The following is an 18,058-nucleotide window of genomic DNA, read 5'->3' as shown; positions in this document are numbered from 1 at the left end:
AAAAGAAAGAAAAAAGGAAAAAGAAAGAAAAAAGAAAGAAAGAAAGAAAAAAGAAAGAAAAAAAGAAAAAAGAAAGAAAAAAAGAAAGAAAAAAGAAAAAAGAAAAAAGAAAGAAAAAAGAAAGAAAAAAGAAAGAAAAAAGAAAGAAAAAAGAAAGAAAAAAAAGAAAAAAAAGAAGCATGCTCCTTGTGAAATAAGAAACTTAATTACTTCCAAAACAATTAATTAATTAAATAATTAATTAATTAAGCCTCGTGTCGCCCCTGCAAGGTAGGAAGTGATTATTCTACCCATTTTTGCGCAGAGGGGAAACCGCGCTGTTCGGTGCCTGGCTAGAGGCAAAGGAATCGACGTCGAGAGCCACATGCCAGGGCCAACGTAGCCCGGCCCGGCCACGGACCAGCCCTCCTTGCTCTCCTTCCCCAGCATATCTGCCCCATGGGAGCCTCTATCGTCCCAAGAGCTCACGGGGCCAAGGCAAGGTAAGTCCCTGCCCCGATCCCCGGAGGAAAACGCTGGGTGGTTATGCCAGATCCCAGCCCGTGCCGTGGTCACGCTGGCTCTGCTCCGGCCAAGGGTGCTGCTGAGCGCGGGGCAATCCCGGATGGCTGCAGAGGCCAAGCCACGGAGGGTCGGGATTTTCCAGACTGTGATTTTGCATGCAGGTATCACGCCGTTTGATGCCCACGTGTTTTACTGGATCCAGGCTGAAACGTCCGCTCTGGGCACCAGGTAGTGAGGACTCAGCCCCAGCATGGCTAATCGCGTGGGTGCTAACTGCTTGCGGTAAATCCCACCACGGCACATTGCAAGGGTGGTTTCATACCAGTGCATTGATTTAAATCATGAGATGGAGCTGGAAGGCAGGGTTTGCCAGCAGAGGGAATATCTTTTATTAGACCAGCTCATATACCTGGGTAAAACCGGAGCAGCTCACAGGCGCCCAGACCCTCCTTCCCTCTCTGAAATAGGAACACCAAACTGCAGGCCACGTGCGGGCCAGCGACAGGGGACAGAGGTGTCGCTGGTCATGCTCCAGCGCTGTCGGCAGTTGCAGCACTCCGGCCCTCTGGGGACATCTCCACGGCCAAGCTCAGGGCCGTGATCTGGTTCACGCAAGCCGTGCTTCTACATCTGAGATGCTCCAGCAGGGAAAGCTGTGTGAGGAGGGAAAGGAGTTTAACTGCACAGAGCAAGCTTGCCCTAAAACCACAGAGTGCCCTTAGCCTGTTTCATTAACCAGTATAGACATAGGCGGCAGCGGGGTAAAGTGGCAGAGCCTCTCTCCTTCATTTTTCTTAGATGAGCAAACTCAAACCTGTGCTTGCATACGGCTGTTTCCTAAGGAAGCAAATCCAGCATCAAAAAGTGAGGATTTTCCATTATCACCAGGCTGCAGGAGATGAGGAGTTAATAACACAAAGCAAATGCTGGTAATAGAATTGCCAGTCTCACCGCTACTGCTTTGCACACATGAGCAGACACGAGGAGGAGAAACATCTCTCCCGAGCTGGAGGTCTGAGCAAGTTCTCGCTCACTCATGTTGGTGCTGCTGAATAATCACCAGGCTTCAAACGAGCCCCAGGAAATCCTGCGAACATGCTCCTCTCCGGTGGCAATTGCAACTGCTGGGATTTAGCTGCTTTCCCCATGGTCAAACCCCATGGTCAAACGGCTCTGCAAGGGGCAGGGGACGAGGCTGGCTCTGCTCTCTGTTTGGATCTTGCCCTGGAGCTTCTTCTTTGCTGGGGCTGTTGGAGTAGACGAGCCTTTCCATGCCCCCTGCTTTATCTTGCTGCTATTTGTTGGGACCAGCCGATATCTCAAATTCTTCCCTAGACCAACAAGCCAGGAAAATAGGTCATAAAGGCTGTATCTATACTTCAGCCTGTCTGGACCAAGCAGACAGCCAGGGATGCTCCCTGGTCCAGGCTAACTCCTAGCGCATCCCCATGAGGTGCTGGGAGAGGGTTAGTTATCCCCAGCCAAAAGCACGTTCAGGACTGGGCTAATAATCTGACTTACAGTCGCACTGCAGTGCCAAGCAATGAACCCCAGCACTATTTAATTTCATAGCCACAAGGTCCCAAAAGTCATAAAACCTAGGTTTCATCTGCCTGAAACGAGGCGATGAGACCAGGATCCCTCGCCCCCGAAACCCAAACCGCGGTCACTCCCAGGAAGCTGTTATAATTCTGCTTTAAGGTCACAAGAGCTTTGCAGCGGCAGCGCCGGCGCTGATTTGGATTTCAGCCCTGCTCCCTTCAGCTCAGGGTGCCACAGAAGTGGCACTGCAAAGGCAGAGACCAACATTTATAGGCTTCCTCCGGGGGATGAAATGTACCTACTGTAAAATACATTCAGTTAATTCTGGCGCATCATGTGCAGGAGAGCCGCGGGGGGATCGGCGCGGGACAGACAGATTTAGCTCATCTCACCCGAGTCAGGTGCTGCGTTGCTCCCAATTCCTAGCAAGTTAATTCTTTTTACCTGGGATAATTATGGCTCTGCTTGATCGAGCCCAGCTTAACCCTTCTCATCCCACACACCTGCAGAGAAGGCACCTCAGAGAGCATTTGCGCCCGTTGTTTCCCTCTGCTACGGCTTTCTTGCGTGACCTTGGGCCATTCAATTAATTCATCCAGCTCGCTTGCTCTCCGTCGTGCTGATGTGCAAAAGCTGCCTGGTGTCTAAATCACACACCTCTGTGCTCCTGAAGGATGGACTATCAGTTTAAGATAGAAGTGCCACTTTAGGTCTGGTCTTTAATAAAGCTGGCTCTTTTCTCACCACTGAGCCCCTCCTGGAACTGGGTCTTCTGGATACCACATGGAGGCATCTCTGGCTTGTCTTGTATTATAAGTATAGTAATTATAAGTATAGTATTTATAAGTATTATAAATAAATGAAAGAAGGACAGGGTCTGACCTCATCCTAGAGCTGCGCTTCCAGGAGAGGCTGCGGGAGGATTTTCCAAGCCGTTCCCTTTGCGGCTGAGCCATGCTGCCGGGGTGCTTGAGCAGGCAACGTGAGGGGTCCTGTAGATGGGCATGAGCTGACACCAAAGTGGGATCCTCACATTCAGGAAGATGGTTTTCACACCCTGGGCCCCATCCTTCTACAAGTCATCCCCGATTAATCCCACCAGCTTCAGCAGGGCTGTTGCTGCTCTGCCCAGAAGCCACTGAGAGCATCTCCACATTCCCTGGTCTCTCACGCAAGCGCTGTTCTCCGGAGTCATCTTCTGTAGCCGAGACAAAAGAAATAACATCTTGGATTCCAACAACCAATAAATTATTATTGAAATGCCATAACTGCTCAGCTGCAGCTGCAAGAGCAACTAAGTACCGAACTTTAATAAAATACTGTCGTTCAAATCAATTTGCATTAGTGTCAGCATTCTTTTCTGCGTGGGGTGCTAAGTAGTACATAGTAAATACTGATCACAGCCTCTCTGCTTGGATATCCAAATAGCAAGACAAGCTTACAACCCGATTTTTGTCAACTCGTTGCTGAGCTATCTGAGCAACAAAAGGGGCCAGATTCTGCTCCCCATTCACTCAACTGCACTTTTTTCCATTTCAAAGGCATGAAAATGGCACCTATTGCATGTGTTGGGTTACAAAGTGGCTTAGGCCCTTAAGCAGATGATCATCTAACGGGATTTACAGTCGCACCTTTTGCAACAGAAGTGCCCAGCTCCCATTGGAGTAAAAAATAAAGAAATACAAATAAATCCAAAGCAATGGCCCAACGGGCAGCTTTTGTAACAAGCGCAGAAAATGACCACATCTGAACTATTCTGGATCAAACACTATTCAACGAAGTCGCTCTGGATTTACAGGGGTATTTACTGAGATCAGAATCCGGCCCTATAAATTCGCTATCGCTGCTAATCCCAGGGCCTCCGATCCTGCTGAGGTATTTGGTAACTGCTGAGCAGCTTGCTTTATTGACACTGAAATAACATACCCGTGCCCTGCTATTGTTAAACTCAGCTGGTTTTAAAAACCCATCATACTGTTTGTCATGACTGACCTTAACAAACTGGCCTGTTGTCCTTGGATCTATGGGCAAGAAAGTTGTCAAATGCCCCCCCCTTTTTTTTTTGCAGCCTTCCACCAACAAAAAAAAAAAAAAAAAGGAGGACAAAAAATCAATTTCAATCAACATGGAGTGTAATATTATCAAATGTCAGATGCTGAGGCCGTGTGCTTTGAAAATTATCCTTGACAGCTTCTTGTCGACTTAATTAAGTGCTCAAAAAAAAAAGAGAGAGAGAAAAAAGGCAAAATATCTCAATTGCCGGCTCCCTCTCTTTGTGCTTCAGAGCTTCTATTGACAGCTCTGAAAAAAAAGATTGCCTTGGGGGGTTTTATTGATAGATCCTTGCCTGATATTGGAATGATTCCTGGGCAGATAAATCACATTTAGATTTGTTAGTAATTGAGGAGAATTGATTGAATAGTTAGGATGGTCCCAGCGGGAGGTACCTACCACTCTTCCGTTCTGCAAGAGGTTGTCATCAGATAAAGGACCTCTTTGGGCAGGATGGATGAAGGTCTAATTGTTTACATGATCAGGTGTTGCTTCCTCTCCAGCCCTCTCTCCCCTGGCTTCCCCACTTGCGCGTGGCAAATGTCCGGACGGTGAAGAAGAAGGCCAGAAATAAAACCAAGCGTTGATGCTCTTTATCACTTGGAAAAGCTCTAATTGTTTTCAGATCATAAATGGAATTTGGGAATTAGCAGCAATTTGGGCTGTGCAGAGTCTTTCATTAAAAAAAAAAAAGTGCAAGAATTTCATCACTGCTACAGGTTTTTTGAACAGATATGAACTTTTTTTGCAGCGGGTCAGCTCAGGGAGGAGCAGGGGGTTGGTACACCAGGTTCTGGAGGGCTATAGACCCTGGCCGGATCCTCCGCCTGTCCTTACCCCTCCATAGCCTCTCAGGCAGCACCACCTTTCCCCCACCCTCCGCATAGCATGGGGTGATCAACAAGATGTAGTCTGCAGCGACTTTCCTTCAGGGACCTGTTTGAGATTAGGTGAGAATATCTGAGAATCAGGTTTTGAAATCTGAACTCATTTCTGCAGGTTTCCACAAAAGGGCTAAAATGGCCTAGTCAGCATTTCAGAACTGGAGAGATGATAGAAAATTACAATTTAAAAATAAACAAGAAATGAAGGAAAATTAAACTAAAATATTCTGTTTTCCTGTCTTCCAGCTTCATCAAAAATGGAAGACTTTGAGGGAAAGGAAGGCACAGTTTCTTACCTGGAAGTAAAAAAGCCATTTTGGAACCAGCAAACACTACATTTCAGAAAGATGACCGAGTCTGAACTTTACAGACCCAATCCTGCTAACGCTTCAGCCCCGTTCACTGCCTGCAGATGCACTTTAGTAAACCCAGTTGCAAGGACCAGCCAGCAAGAGCACGGTCCCTCCCAGGGTCAGACCCATCACCTCCATCTAGTGCTCTGCAATCCCTCCCTCCCTCTGGGAATCTGCTATTGAAGTGCAAATGGGTATAAACTAGCCATGAATAAATTTAGGCTGGAAATTAGAAGAAGGTTTCTAATTATCCGAGCTGCGAATTTCTGAAGCAGCCGCCTTTTAGGAGGAGAGGGTGGAAAGGCCCGAAGTGGATCAATGACGGTGTCGATTGCTTTGTGCGAGCATTTTGAGGGGACCTGCTGGACACTGCACGCCGTAACTCCAGCCCTTACGGCCCTATATACCTTTTGTCACTAACAGAAATGGTATATTTTCTTCTACATGTCTAGATGCCCTCCAGGTAGACTGTAGCAATAATGAAGTCCCTAATCAACACCCTGGTGTCTCTCAAACTTATTCTGCAGGGTTAAAACTCCTATTAATATAGGATTAATATAGGATTTGGGGTTTCTGGGGTTTAGGCTTTATTACCTTCCAGGATTTCAGACTCAGGTGGAAGGAGAGTGCGTCAGGGCGAAGAGGAAGCCTGTCTCTGTCCTCATTTTCTCTGTTGTTCTCCTTGTTCCTATCCCCTTCCCCTCGATGGATATTCTGCTCCTACGTAAAGGCAGCGTTTCAAATTCTGATGGAAGGTGCTTCAGTGAAATTCAGGGCAAAATCACGCTCAGCTCTCCAAATGCTGGTGTAATTTCAGGGCTCTAACTCTTACTACAGGCACAAGTCGGCACAAATCAACTGGTTTTATGGCTGAAGCAGGCACCTCGACCAAAGAAAAAGTCCAGTCGCTCCTGATGGGTGTGAGGCATTTGGGGTGTTCCTTTGACCGCGGCTTTAGACCAAGCCTTCTCTGCATTATAGGAAGACCTGAAAAAGTTTAAATAGCCCTCAGGCACTCTGCTACCCGGACCTTATAGTGCTATGAGGAAAGAAACACATGCACTTGTGTACAGACACGCAAACACATGCACTTACTCACCACATGTGCATGCAGACACACGCAAGTACAGGGACCTCCTGTCTTGTTTGAGACTCTAGCTCCTGCTGAGGTCAATGAAACAGGTTTGGACCAAAGATCTTGTGTCTCTGAATTTCATTGCACCAAAACCGATGCTGGGAATATTCAAAGACACAGCTGGGTCCAGCTCAAAATTAAAAATTTTGCAACCGGCACGTTTCTTCATACCGCAGCAAAGTGGATATTTCTTTTAAACAGGTTGCTCTTTTCCCTTCGAGTCCTCCCCCCCTCCTTTAAAGCGTTGTCGAATTGCTTTTTTCTCTCTTTCGCTCGTTCCTATAGCGGGAAGGGAATTGATTTTTGATACTATCCATTTTGTTTGTCACAGATCGTCTTCTACTTCCCCGCGCGGGTTGCTGAAATATCACCCACAGATGATTATTCCTCTCGCTCCGGTCCCCGCTTAGCCTGGGGCAGGGAATTCTTGCGCGGCAAAAGCGGCCAAGTAATTGAACGCCCGAACACCGGTACCTGTAGCCTGCAAATTCTAATAAACTACCGGAGGTCCCAGGAAAGTTAAATATTGGGAGGCATGTCAGAGCCGCGGTGTGATTAGTGGCGCTGAAATACAGACACGCACAAAGAGCACCCGCCCCAGGCACCGGCGCGGGGAGGATCCGTCTCCCGGTGTCATTCGAACATGCGGCAGCCCGGGATGGGGTTGCCGCAGCGGCTTGGCTTGCAGGGAGGAAAGCACAAACAATTCCATAGATAGACACGTGAGAGCATGCATATATTTATTAATAGGTAGAGACATGCATATAATGCCTGGCATGTCCACAGAGGCAATTTTTTTGGAGTTTATATGCACATGGTGTGCTATGCTACATTATGTTCTGTTGCATTGTATCACAGGTTGCCTGACTCCAATACAGCGTAGTAGCTTTGCCCTAAAAAGGTTGAAGCCTCTTAAGCTTCAATAGACAAGTATCCAATGTCCTTCCAAATCCTCTGTCTATCCATCCGTTCATCATTTATGTGTGATTTTAGCTTTGCATACAATACATATACTTGTGCGCAGAGATCTCTGTGTTGAAAATAAGGAAGACTTCCTTCTGCGTGTTGTTTTTCCACGCAATTATGTTGCAGAATAAATCACAGATGATTGTGCCCCAAAGATCCAGCTCTAGAAATAGGGGAAGGAGGGATATATTAATTGTGATTTCTGTAGATGCCTCCCTAGCAATTAACTCCACTTTTCCTCCAGGGAAAAAGGAAGGTCCCTTTAAGTTATTTTAGCACCTTTTCTTTTCTTGCTTGCTTGATTTCTTTCTTTCCTTTAACAGAGTGTCTCTAATCATTGCTGTGCATCATTATCATTATCTCTTATTATGATCTTTAGTTACTATGTCAAAGATAAGAAAAATGAGCTCTATTTTCTGGCATCCTAACACTTATTGATTTTAACAGCAGCTGCCACGAGACCTTCATGTATGATGGATCGCTGTTGGACTGATGCAAAAAATACCCACATGAATAAAAATATTTACTAAAGAGAATAACCAGGGATTGCATAACTGCATTTAGGACACCTTATCATATTGACTGACAGCCTAGGCAAGCTCTGGGTATGTGTAAGTGCGACGTCTGTTTAGCTCTGGATCACTGCTTTTTGTTACCTGGAGACTGTGCTAAACCCGCTCTTTGCCAAACCCCATGCAGTCCCAGCTGCTGGCTTTGCTGCCATGAGAAAATGAAGGGTGGCATTGCCCGGTGGTCCAGCAAAGCGGCTCTCACGTCCTTGCAGAGCTGCAAATACACGTAAGCCTTTTTCTGAGCCTTTTCTCCGAGGCTTAGGCCCCAAAAATGTTAAGCGAGTGCACTCATTTCTGTGCAAAGTCTCGCTAAAGTAGCCCATGGATGCACACACGTGCAATGGGGCAGCTCGAGCTTTCCACCACGAAACCAGGCCCTTCGCCCCTTGGAAGGACCTGGGCCCACTGGGCCGGGTCTGCTGGGCTGGGCTTTCCCCGCAGGAGCCACTTGGCAAGCGACTGTCCACGAGCTCTCCGAAAAGCCCAGCACCTGGAAGCAGCGGGGTTTTCTGCAAGTTCACGCTGAGGGAAACATCGCTCCGTTAGGTCTCGTCAGCACTGCGGCTCCCCGGTACGTAGGCTTAAATGCCGGACTATGGAGACGACGAAAGCAGGAAGGAGCAGGAGCTGTTTGAAGTGGGGGGGGGGGGGGGGGTTCACATTTAATTTTTTGCACCGAAGGCACTGGCACCAAATCTTTGCATTCAACCTTTGCATCCAAAAAAGCCCAACAGCATTGCACTGTGTCATAAAGTACGGTACTGCATTCTTTTCCGCTTTACTCTAGAGGCAACCCCAGGCAATCCTCTCTGAATTGCATCTTTGAAAAGGACCCCCTGTTTCCTTTTTTTCTTTTTTTTTCTTTTTTTTTTTGGGGGGGGGGAATATTCCCTCTTCCTTTTGCTATGTTTTCATCCATCTGCGCCAGCCTGGCAACAGGCAAAAACACACATATAAAGACATCTTAATCTTAAATATAATTAGATATAATACCTCACGCAGTGTTGTATGATTAGTAAAATATATGATCATTAGTTATTAGATTAATGTGTCTACTTGTGTAACTGAAAGCCATTTGCAGCCAGAAATGAAATAGCTCAATTTGCTGTAATTGACTTCTCTCCCATAGAGATTAGCACACTTGCTGCTGGAGGAGAAGGTTTCTTCAAACGTGAAAAGCAGCTGCACGGAGAAGCTGGAGCCTGTTTGCTTTGGAAAGCCGCGGCCGAGCTGGAGGCAGAGGCGTCTGAGGCGAGGTCTGGAGGGTCAGCAGAGGCGTAATTAGGACTGCCGAAATAGGAGTTCCTGCGTTTAGGGGGAGGCAATAAAAGCTGCAAGTGTCCAACTTTTGGGAGCCTGTTGAAGCTGAATCAGGGCCTGTTGCTGGCTGTCTGTAGGAGACTGCACCACGTTTCGTGCATCGGGTTTGCACTGGTGCAAATCGAGAGCGTTTCCATAGACCGCGCCAACGGGTTCAGAAAAAGTGAGCCGCAGTGATTTGCTCCTCCCGCTCCCGAGCGGGAGCCGAAGCCGACCACGTGCCTGCCCCAGCGGCTCCCGAGCACCGCGTGGCAGGGAAAGGCGGGCGAGCCGGCGCACGGCATCCGCACCGCGGGTCTCGGGCGCGTGCACGGCGCGGGGAGCTCCTCCCCGGGGTGCCAAGAGCAGCGCGACGGGCAAGCACGGGCGGCGGAGGCCGTCGGGAGCGTGTCGTTACCGGCGGGGCGTGCTAGGCAGCATTGTGCCCTTAAATTATCCCCTGACACCTCTGACATTGTGAGGTGCTGTGGGGGCCCACAAATCTCAACTTTCGCTGCTTCTCTCTCTCTTTTTTCTTTTTTTAAATCGGTTTTCTTATGGTTTTCCTAATTTATTTTTTTTTAGCCACAGCAACTAAGCGAACCGTTCAAATTGAAACACTGAAATGAACCAAGCTGAACAATAAACTAAAACATGCCTAGAGCAAGTTGAGCAATAAACAGGTTTTTAATTTTTTTTCCCCCCTTCCATCGCTGTGGTGTCTGTCTCTGATAGATGATGTGACAAAGGAAGAATCCTCAATAAATTCTAAATTCTGAATACTAAATCAGCAAGCGAGAGCAGAAGTGCACGAAGACAGCCCTGTTGGCTGGGGTTTACCAGCGCGGCTCCGTCGCGTGACGGGCTCGGGCTGGACGGGCAGATGTAAGGATGCACCTCACCTTCCTTTCCCGGCGCAGGGTTTTTGTCCATCTTGCCCCCAGCCTGAGTCCGTAACCCAGCCGTCACGGTGGGTCTTCCTGCTCTATCCTTGCTGGAGTCGCAAAGGGAAAATATTATTCATAGATTTTTAAGGCCAGGAGGGAATATTTTGCTCTGCTCTGACCTCCATTATAACACAGGCCAGGGGATTTCAGAGAGCGGTTCCCGCAGCGGAGACAAAGGGAAGCGAGCGGCTCCGGTGCTACGTGGCCTTGCGCGAGGCTAGAGAGAGGCTGTGATTTCTGCTAAGAGACGCCACGGAGGAGGAGGACCTGGGAGGCAGGTACGGAAGGCACTGCAAGCCCTGAGCCAAAATTTTATTGAAACCATCTATGTGAGGTTAATGTTGTATGCTTTCTTGGGTTTTCCGGGGGCTGAGTGCTGTAAACATTTGCCCTTGCAAAAATTGCATGGTTTGGGAGATAAAGAAATAGTTCTGGGGTTTTTTTTAAAGCATCGTCACAGTCTTTGCCTCGGAGAGACCTAAAGGTGAAATAATCTACCAAGGGATGTGATACCATCTGAAGCCAGATGCTGGTAGTTAGAGGACATGCGTTGTGCCCTGGGACGAGCTTGGTCACCGGGGCTCAGTTCTGCAGCCTCTTTTGAAGGTAGCTGAGGTGCGTTTTCCTTCTGTAGCACCTCTTATCTCCTGGCTGTCCTACCCGAGTTCAGACCTGGCAGCTTTTTCTTTTCAGACCGGGCACAGCCATACCCGGTGCACTCTCCTGGAGACATCGTCCACTGCTCTTGCTTCCTTGAGCTCTTAGAAGAAGTTGCTTGTACTGAAAACACAAAGCATCTTTGGTGCCTGGGCAAAGACCTTGGCATAAACCAAAGCGGTGGACCTGATCTTACTGAGTTTTCTTTGTAATACAGACAGGGAGACATTTCTGCACAAGTCACGCTTTAATCTTTTGTGCAGAGTTTTGGCCTAGATTTGTTTTTAGCTACAGTTCAGCCTGCCTGCACCTATCTATTTTCCATGCAGATCCCCATACAACTAGTTGGTATCACCCTCAACCAGCAAAACTCTTTGGTTTGAGCTGGAGAAACCCAGTAACCTGGCTGGAGTCTCACTCTGAATTATTTTCCTTCCACTGAACTTGCATCTCAGCTTGAAGCTGACACAGGCAAATATGTATGAACACAGCCCAGATTTGCAATCGAATCCGTCAAGCTGTGCATGGCCCTGCTGAACAACCCACAGCCACGATGAGCTCAAACTTAATAATTCAGGCATCCAGCTTCCAACCCCCACTTCATCATCGTGCCGGGCTGATCAGGCCTGGGGGCTCTCATTTAACTCACGAGAACTGGAGTCGTCTGAAGTTCCGATCCAAGTTTTGGTCTAAACTCAATCCGTTGATCCAAATTAATCTTTGAAACCTGCCTACATGGGCAAACCTGAATGACCTGGTTAAGCATAACCATGGACTTGCAGAAGAGCCCTCTAGCTGGCTTGAGGAAAACGAGTTCAGCCTAGTTTGCAAACTAATGAACGCATGTATAAAACCCAGCATTACAGCATCAGCAATTCACCAGTACAGTGACTATTACCATTTTTTCATTTCTTTTTTTGGGGGGGGCTGATTAATTTCTTCTCCGAACAGGGTTCTGTCATATTTCTATAACAAATATCAGTGCTGTGCCCTTCTCCTGTGACTTGGCCATCAGTGTAAAGCACGAGGGAAGCAATCTCCGAGTCCCTGGAGCATGCAGGAAGGGGTGCACATGTCTCAGGATCAATGGATACATTGGTCTACTTTTCCATCACATCTAAGCACCTTACTACGCTGCACGCAATGCCCCTCACCTGGAAGCACGGAGCTGCTCCAGGTGCAGGGGAAAGCTGGGCCACAGTGAAGTGTCCCAAAAGTCCCGGCTCTCCTGCTAGCCTTTGCTCATCTTCCTCTTCAGGTCTGATAGGTTCCCAAGAGGACATGGGAATCTGCAAAATTAAAAGTACCATATCCGCAGGCTATGAAATCAAAGGCTGGAGGACATGACCTACGATAAAAATGTCTGTGTGCCCGCGATGTCTAGCAAATGAAGCTATGCTGTGCTGGGTGAGGAAACATCACAGTCAAATTAAACAAGATAAAAGAGTAACACAAGAAAGACCCCCTGTTTCCAACCCTGTTTTAAGCTGGAGAACTGAGCCTGAGAAAGCGTTGGCATCACGAAGTACATCTGTGGCAGACCAGGGAACTGAACCCAGATATTCATTTCCTCCACCGGTTCCCTCCAACCTCTGGCTACTCAAAAGCAGAAGCCACCCTTCATTTTCCTTTGCCATCCAGAGGGCCCAGACAAGTGGGTGGCTCAGCAGAGCCAGCACCGTTTTATATCTTGGGATACATTAGAAGGAAAAGAATTTTTTTACGGAGCCACTTTCAGTAGGGAGGTGCCACCATAAAACACCTTCTTGTTCCCGCAGGGGCCTTTGCTTCCTCAGGACTGATGTCTTCAGTTCAGTAAAGGGAATCAAGATTTTACAGCTGCAGAGCTGAAATAGCTGGAGATAAAGAAGCTGTGAGCTCTGGTTCCACAATCTTTATTGCAAGGCTGGTGTATAAAAGAGAAGAAACACAACGTGGTTTGCAGATAGATAAAGCAGTGTTTAAAAATCTGGCAGCTAGAGCGGAAATGTCTGATTTTAACTCATGGGTGGAGAAACGGAGGAGGTTATTATGAAACACGGCAAAAAAAAATTAAAATTAGATTAATTGCACAAAATGGGCCTGCCTGGGTAAAGGAGGGGGATGAGGTGATCCTGGATAATGTTATTTCACAAAGAAAAAGTCCCAGTGCCATAAGGAGACCCACGGGGTAGTGTGAGTGGCTGAGGTGGGCAGGGAGCGAAGCACCAGGCACAGGTTGTCCTCTGCTTGCCCAGGACTGGTGGAGGGACACGAGGAACCTCCATAATTCATCCCTGCCTCGGGGGCCCTCTAAGGCGCTCTGAGAAATGGGCAGTGCGTGGCCCTTTGCTTCCCGGTGTGAGCTGCGTTTCCCCAGGGGACAGGAGTCGTGTTTAAGGGAATGCAGGAGAACCGCAAGGAAGCCACCTGCTCCTCAGAAGGTCTGCCCTTCTTTCCAAGCAAGATGAAATAAATTCGATAAACTACCCGGTGGTGGCCGACGAAGTGCTTTGGCTCTCCAGCAAGCAATTCTGCTTCCCATCAGGTTCATATACTGAGCACATCACCATAAAGCGTCTTTAAGGAATAGTTTGCTACTCGTTACCACTCATCCTCAGATCACACAGACAATGTTTGCCTGGAAAAATCTTAATTAAGTAAGGCTGGACAGCCCTTGACTGAGCTCCAGTAAGTACTGCCATCCCGACCACTTCCCCACCCCTGAGTCCAAGAGCAAAGCACAGTAGTGCTTTCTCCCAGCCCATGGATATCTGTGTCCTCCTTGTCCAACCACAGCACATTTTTATGTTCCCACATGTGCAGATGAAGGATCAGACAGCAGACAACCTTTCCCAGATGTTTAAGGAAATGGTATGAGAGCACGGGAATCTGGAAGACACTTTCTGGTCCTTCCACAATTAGAGACGTCATGAGCCACAGGTGGTGTTCAATAGCCACTAAGGGAGCCTTATTCCAGGTATTCATCTGATCCCCTTCTTAATCGATTTGGACCTTTGGCTACCAAAACACTATCTTGCAATAATAGCTCTTCCGTATGCTTCTTTTAAGCCTGCTGCCTGGTAAATACATATGTTCTTCAGAGAGCAGAAATAGCGAGCAGCTGCTTCCTGTTCCTTTTCCTCATGCCTTTCAGGAATGTGCATGCCTTTCTCCTTCAGCTGCCTTTTTTGAAGACTGCAAAATTTACCTTTTTCTTCCTTTTTAGGGGCCTTTGGTAACAGACCTTGTCTAAAGCTTCTTGAAAGTCCATGCGTGCCACCAGGGACACTTAGTGCTCATTGACTCCTCTGGGAACTCTCACGGGTTTGTGCCTTCTTTTCTTCCATGTTACGTGGAGGATTATTGTACGGGATGCACTTGTTCCTGCACCACAAAGATAAACAAAGACATAATTCTTTCTTCGCCGTTAAATTTATCTGCTCATATTTACTGCTTTTGATTTGACGGGATTAGTCTCACACTTCACAAAATTTAAAGCATCTCTGTTAGGTGTAGAAATTCAGACTAACAACACAGGAATCAAATGGCTTAATAAAATATCCAGCTGTCCATTCCCTGATGGCAGTGGTCTATCTCTGTGAGCTCCTCTTGAGGTGCCCAACCCCTCTACCCCTGCAGGGCATTAGGGTACCGGAGACGAAGAGCAGTGAAGACTGGAGAATGATATGTGCTGAGAGAGAAAAAGATAGAAAATGCAATGAAGGAAGAAGCAAGATTCAGGCATGGCAATGCTCCATGAGTGGCAAAATAAAAGACAACATCCATCTTACAGCCAGACAGAGATTTAATGGCAAAAAAAAAAGATGAGGGCAGGTGGTAGGTAGGTAAAGACAAGGGCTGGGACTCATCTCACCTACTAGTAAACTCTTAACAGAGAGACACAAATAAAGAGTTCGTTTTCCCGGGTTCCTCCACAGGAGTTGGCACTTGTCAGTAAAATCTGATCACCTGTCAGAGGTGAATCTCTTGATTCATTTCTTAGGCAATATAGTTGGTTATCTAATTTAGGAATCTCACTTATAGGTTCAAAGTTGGGTAGTCATTCTAAGACATTAGCAGAGAAATGGGAACAAATCCATGTCAATGGGGAAGATAAGCCAGCAAAGAAGCAGAGAAGGAAGGAAGTTGAAGCTGAGGAGAAACATTCACCTAGAAAACTTCTGAATGCATTCATTTAGGGTTTCATGTCCATCTAGCTTATACTGTTTCCTTCTTCTAGCTCTAGTGCCAAAGGATTGCCTTTCCTACTGCTAATGACGTTGGAGGCTTTACTCAGTTGCTGCAAAGGTTGTTAATGCCAATAATAACCATGATAACAACAAGAAAAAACCCTAAAGATACAGCAGTTTCATGAGACGCACATTCTTTGACTGTTCCACTAACACTATTCTCCCTTTTCTTCATTCAAAGCTACTGATAGCAATAAACTTTCCATCTCACCTCCCTTCCAAAGATGATGAATCATGTGAGCCATACACAGCATTACCTCTCGAGTGAAACTCGGCGGTTGCTTACCTGGAAACAGCAATGCATCTTCTGGTTGCAATTAGACTAAGGAAAGCTGCAATCGATAATAAGAGCAACCCACAACCTAGACTAGGATCCATCTGCAGTCAAGGACATGGTGCAGTAGAAATGTAAATGAAACTGAAGGAAACACCGAGGCAGGGCAAATGTAATTACCCAGACAAGGATCCTGGACACAGTGCTCCTTCCTATATTTCTGAAATCTGAAGGGCCTATTAGATATCTGATACGGGTATCTAGCATCCTCTGAGATGCCTTACAGCATCAGTCAGCCACATAGACTTGTTTTGGTATCTCGTGCTTGACTAAAGTATTTCTTCAAGGAAAGAAGGCTTTTTTTAAGCTGTCAAAAAGGCAGAAACCAGCTTCTTCCCCTGATGATTATTACCAGTGGTTAACAGTCCTCACTGAGAAAAATGTGTATTTTCTTTCTGATTTGAAATCTCATGGCTTTAGTCCCCAATGCTTGATTCTCGTTACAACTTTCACCACTAGACTGAAGAGGCTTTCGGTACCCGCCATAACATCCAGGAAGGAGATATGCATTCAAATCAGTTTTCCCCTATATCTTTTTGTTAAGCTGAATAGATTCCTTCAGCTGCTCACAATGGGGTTGCTTCTACTCTCCCATTTCCTTAAGTTCACATTCCTCACTAAAAATGCCCTGAGATTTTTAACAACTGTAGGCGAGGTCCTACAGCATGAGGACAGAGCTACAAGGGGGAAAGCAGGTCACTAAAGGCATTGAAACACCAGAGGAGCAGAGAGCACTTTGCCCTCTGGAGCCTCAGCTCACTGATCCCTCATCACCGAGACATCACTTCCAGCCCAAGAATTAGGGACCATCGCGCAGAGCAAGGAGCAGCCCTTTTCAAAACGAGCATATAAGGTTGTTCTTGATGTAGCATTTATTGAAGCTGCAGAAGTCCTTACAATAAAGTATGGATGCTAAAAATTTGGATTTTAAGAGGAGTCTGGACAAGGTCGTGGAAGGGAAAACCGCTGAAGGTCACTAAATATGAAATGCTTGCAGCACAGGCAGTGGCTGGGGGCTAGGAAAGCATCCACAGGCAGGATGGCATTTGCTTGCTCTGTTCTTATCCTCCTCTCTAAATACACAGCAGGCTTTTTTAGGTGTGCTGGGAGTGCAGTACAAGGTGCTAGAGCTGCTAATAACTGAGCTATGACTGGCGTGCAAGGAGCTGGTACTGCAACACTTTGATCCCATCCCTAAGTTAGTACTAACGATGTTGCAAAATGCAGAGCAAAGCAGCAAGACTGTAGTTCACCTTAAATCAGCTCAAACTGGCATCAGATGGCTTGAATTAGTACACAAAGAGCGTATGAAACATATTCATTTTGTTAATAGAAATGCCTAGCTATATTAGCCCCTTTTTTGCTTATTATTCATAATATTTTTCTGTAATACAGAAAATCAGTTTTTATTTTTAAAATGCAATCAAATTATATTTCCTATTAAAACTTTAATATCAAAACAAATTAACCAATGCTGCAGATTACACATTAGTAATGTAGTTCTGACATAATTCATGCTCCTCTCAATCCTGTTATGAACTATCACACTACCAAAGTGCAGCAGTTCATAATATATTCTTAAGGGGAACTGAAATGCCTTTTTTTAAGGAAAAGGTAAATTAGAAAAGATGTGCCAATAATAACAACATGTGATTGGGCCAGACCTTCAGATAAAAGTATTTTAAGATGAAAATCAGCCTGAATCTGTTCTTCCATTACTAATCTGCTGAAGTTGATGTGCTCCTTTTTTCCTGCATGCAAGGATCATCATTTTGGAGTCCAAGCCACAAGACCTTCAGGAGAGCAGCAAAACTTTATGAGTCCCTATTGCACAGAGGCGTCCTCCACTCCAGAGACCATATCTGAAGCAACGTAACAGTGTGGAAAATCCTGTTAAATAGGGATTACCAAGGGAGAGAAAGCACTGGAGTCTGCTTTTGCGCAGGAAGAATTGTGAACCACCTCCCAAGAGGAAAAGCCAAATGAAGCTCCTGCAGATGCAGGGACATCCTCCCTCAAAAAGAGTCAGGAGAAACGAGGAGCAGGATCACTGCTGTGTTATTCTCACCTTGCGTAGCCAAGGAGGAGTAGCCACCCATGGGCATTCAGAATAAAAAAAATAAGCCAAGCAAATGGCTACAGAAAGCTAAGTGTAGACATGGGCAATGTGTTTGCAGTTGTGAAGACACGTAGAAGAAAGGTGCTTCAGGAGGCATCAGAGAAGAAAATGGATTTCAGGCTGCTGGTGAGCAGAACAGCTGAACGTGTGCCTGAAGATACAAGCAAGGAAGCTGACATTTCACCATACTGCGTGTGTTATACATTCGTCCTGGGGGTTAACGTGGTCGCCCGCCCCATCAGAGACTCCTGCATGGACTGGAAGGGTGGCCTGGGATGGGCAGTCGGGAAGCGGGTCCCCTCCCCAAGGCATTCTCTCTTGCCAAGCCTCGGGTCTCTGCAGCTCTGATTTGCCACAAAACCGAGCGCTCTGCTCACTCTGAAACAGCATCCGCAAAGCTGAGATCAGATTTTGAGCCTCTTATCTGCTCCAAATCGATGGCTCGCATCTCCCAACCTGAAC

Source organism: Dromaius novaehollandiae, chromosome W (genome assembly GCF_036370855.1).
Source record: "Dromaius novaehollandiae isolate bDroNov1 chromosome W, bDroNov1.hap1, whole genome shotgun sequence".
In the NCBI taxonomy this organism is placed as follows: domain Eukaryota; kingdom Metazoa; phylum Chordata; class Aves; order Casuariiformes; family Dromaiidae; genus Dromaius; species Dromaius novaehollandiae.
Note: the sequence above shows the minus strand (reverse complement) of the source record.